Source organism: Hyaena hyaena, unplaced genomic scaffold, assembly GCF_003009895.1.
Source record: "Hyaena hyaena isolate Hyena2069 unplaced genomic scaffold, ASM300989v1 scaffold_854, whole genome shotgun sequence".
NCBI lineage: Eukaryota > Metazoa > Chordata > Mammalia > Carnivora > Hyaenidae > Hyaena > Hyaena hyaena.
The window spans coordinates 230,699-234,802 of NW_024081487.1; positions in this window are offsets into that span (position 1 = coordinate 230,699).

Below are 4,104 nucleotides of genomic sequence, written 5' to 3' on the forward strand. Positions count from 1 at the left end.
TATTTTACTAAAAATGGTAGTGACCATAATTTTTTCCACATTTATGCAACAGATAGAAATAAGGGATGGAGGTATCCAGTAATCCTCTGACTCAATTAAGGATTTACTGGAAGATACAGAGAGAGAACCCAGGATGTAAAACTGAAGACTGATCACTAAACACAATAGTACCTCACAATTGCTGACAATGCTTTTCCATTGTTACAGAATCCTCTTAGTCAACATTTTCAATTGTGCTTTTCCTACAAGCCAATATAAGAATGTAAAACTGATGATTAAAGTACAAAGTAGATCTGCACAGCAATGGATACCATCACAAAGTGAAAAGGCCACCTACTGAATGGAAGAAAATATTTGCAAATCATGTATCGGGTAAGGGGCTAATGTTCAAAATATATAAAGAACTTACACAGCTCAATAGCAAAAACACAAACAATTCAATTAAAAAATGGGCAGAAGATCTGTATAGACAGTTTTCTAAAGAAGACATACAGATGGCCAATAGGTACATGAAAAGATTCTCAATACCACTAACCACCAGGGAAATGCAAATCAAAACCACAGTGAGATATTATCTCACATTATCAAAAAGATAAGAAATCACAGCATTGGTGAGAATGTGGAGAAAAGGGAATACTTGTGTACTGTTTATGGAAATATAAATTGGTGTAGCTACCATTATAGAGGTCCCTCAAAAAATGAAAGCTAGAACTACCACATGATCCAGCTATTCCACTTCTGGATATTTATCCAAAGAAAACAGAAACACTAACTCAGAAAAATAAATGCACCTCCATTTTCACCACATCATTACTTAAAATAGTGAAGATATGGAAACAACCTGTGTCCATTAGCAGATAAATGGATAAAAATCATGTGGGGTGTGTGTGTGTGTGTGTGATGTAATACTATTTAGTCACTAAAAAGGATGAAATATTGCCATTGCAACAACATGGATAGACCTCAAGGGCATTATGCTAAGTGAAGAAAGTCAGATAGAGAAAGACAAATACCATACGACCTCACTTATATATAGAATCTAAAACAAAAACAAAGCTTATAGATACAGGTAAGTGGTGCCAGAGGTAAAAAGTGAAGGAATGAAAAATGGGTGAAGGGAGTCTCAAGGTACAAACTTCCAAGTACAAAATAAATAAGTCCTGGGAATGTAATGTATGGCATGGTGACTATAATTAATAACAATGAAAATTGCTAGGAGATTAGATCTTAAAAGTTCTCATCACAGGGGTGTCTGGGTGGCTCAGTCGGTTAAGCATCTGACTTCAGTTCAGGTCAGATCTCACCGTTTGTGGGTTTGAGCCCCGCATCAGGCTCCATGCTGACAGCTCAGAGCCTGGAGCCTGTTTCAGATCCTGTGTCTCCCTCTCTCTCTGCCCCACCTCCACTCATGCTCTGTCTCTCTCTGTCTCAAAAATAAACTATAAAAAAATTTTTTAATTAAAAAATAGTTCTCATCACAAGAAAGGTTTTGTAATGATATTAGGTGACAGATGTTAAAACTAAACATTGTGGTCATCATTCTGCAATGTATACAAATATCAAACCATTATATTGTACACCTTTAAATTCATGTAATGGTATATGCCAATTATACTTCATCTGAAGAAAAGGATAAAGAAGACCAAATGAAGTATGTTGCTTTTGTTTATTTTATCTGTGGCAGTGTTATAAGCCAATGGATCCAGGCCTTGGTTGGTCAAGACTTCACATAAAAAGTCTGAGTTGAATATAGTTGATTTTGGAATAAGTCCAAAGAAGGAAGAGGATCTACTTCTGAGATGGCAGTCCAAGAGGGCATTATGCCAGGAAAGAGCTTAAATGCCAGGAAATGAATCAGGCTTATGAATGGAGAGAGTCAAACACATCACTAAATTAGGAGGAGCGGGCAGATGGAAAACCAGAAAAAATGTACCCAACTTTGAAAAACACCCATTGCAATGGAGATTGAGGTCAGACAGGCTGATGTTTTACTGGTTTATTCACCTACCTCATTGTTCTTTTTATCCATAACATCCTGGGTCAGGGTAATTTCCATAAGGCAAGACATATTTACTTTCCTTATGTTATGCTCTTTTAACAGAGAAACCATGTTTTCTAAATTCTGATCTGTTGTCTGGTATTAGCCTTCGAAATAAAAAAAATAGGCTAAGAGGAAGATCTCAACATTTAATATAAATAGAGTCTGTTTTCAAGGATGGAAATTTGGTATATATACTAGTATTGATTTTCTGAGAAGTATTCATTCACTTATTCAAATAGTATATTTTAACTCTAGACAAAGCAGGGTAGTGTTAAATGCTAGACACTGCCTATTACCAAATGGCCACAACTTTGACATCTAGTAATGTGAATTTCAAAGGAAGAAGAAATCCTCTAGTTCTCCACTCATATTAATACTGCTCAAAGTAAACTATTAGGTATAAATCTGAGAAAAAAAAAATCTATGCCTTGGAAAGCTAAGCAAAAGGAGTTTCTAATTGGTTTTGTTTCTGTTAAACGCCATGGGCTTTATACCTTGTCAAAAGATTGTCCTCTTTGCATAACTTGATAGTTTTATAAATCTTATATTTATAATTTGAAATTTGGGCAAGACATCTCTAAGAGGTATTTCAATATTCTTATCAATTATTTTATAGATCACAAAATTAGTATCTAGTGACTTTTGAAGGTTTCTTTACAAATCAGTAGAGTCAAACCCTCACCTTACTGACACAATATTATTTTCCTATGCAATAAAATTTTTCCAGTTATAAAATGTACATATACTATTTTATCAGTCATGTTTTCTCTACTTCATACTATAAGCCTTAACACTTTTTACTGTGCTAGGAGAGTAGGGAGAGAGGATGTCCAAGTTTTATTCATAAAGTCTTAAAAAAGGGGGTCTGGAGGAAGAGAAACATCCCATGGAAATACTTATGAAACACAAACCAAATTACTCCTGACATTAGGAGGTTTATTATGGTTTCTTTTTATTTAACATATAGTTACTGATAAAGTAAAATAGCTGTAAAATGAATCTTTGAATGTCAAGGATGTGTTTACTTCTCTTCTAACAAAAAGATAAGGAAATCTAGAAATTGAATTTCTTTGTATACGTTTGAAGTGTGTTTAATTTTCTACTTCTTTAGTTTTCCTTTAGAGTTTAATTTTGCTGCTTATTATAACGTTTAGTTATATAAAGTGCTTAGAATAAGCATATATATACTTTAAATGTTCACAACAATCCTATAAGCTAATTAATGATTACCCTTATTTTAAGGATTAAAAAACAAACACCAAAAAATGCAAATAACTTGCAATGAAAGTTGTTGCCTTGAATTTCAATGGTGTCACTGATATTCAACTGTTCAAATGTCACAAGTAAACTGTTTCCCTTTTTTAAGTTTTATTTTATTTATTTGAGAGAAACAGAGACAATGTGAGTGGGGGAGGGACAGAGAGAGGCAGAAAGAGAATCCCAAGCACTCTCTGCACCACCAGATGAGAGCCAGACACAGAGCTCGAAGTCACAAAACTAGGAGATTATGACCTGAGCCAAAACCAAGAGTTGAATGTTTAACTGACTGAGCCATCCAGGTGCCCCACAAGTAAAGTATTTCTTGAAGAACTGTCATGCAACATAAAATAACAGAAAAAGGAATTTTCTTCCTAATTATTGATTTTTGAAGTTAAAATATAATTGCCATTTTAATATATTCTACTACCTTGAAGCTTGAGTAGCCAGATACAATGTGCATATGAGTATAGGATCAAACTCAAGTTAGGCATTTTCATTAGAAATTAACAGATCCAAATATGTCATTATTTGAAAATTTTTCAGTTAGCATATATAAATAGCATAGATTTTTATATGAAGCAAAATAGATACAAGTGTCTTTCTCTTGTCTCTTATCTTTTTAGAATTGGTTTTTCTTTTTTCCAAATATAAATAATTTTTAAATATATTTGTTGACTTCACATCTATACCTAATCTAAAAAAAAAAGATTGAATTGTTATCTGTAAATGTACATGTAATGGCAATTTCTCATTGTTAAAATGACCATCCTTAATAAGTATTACAAAATTACAGATGGTCTAGG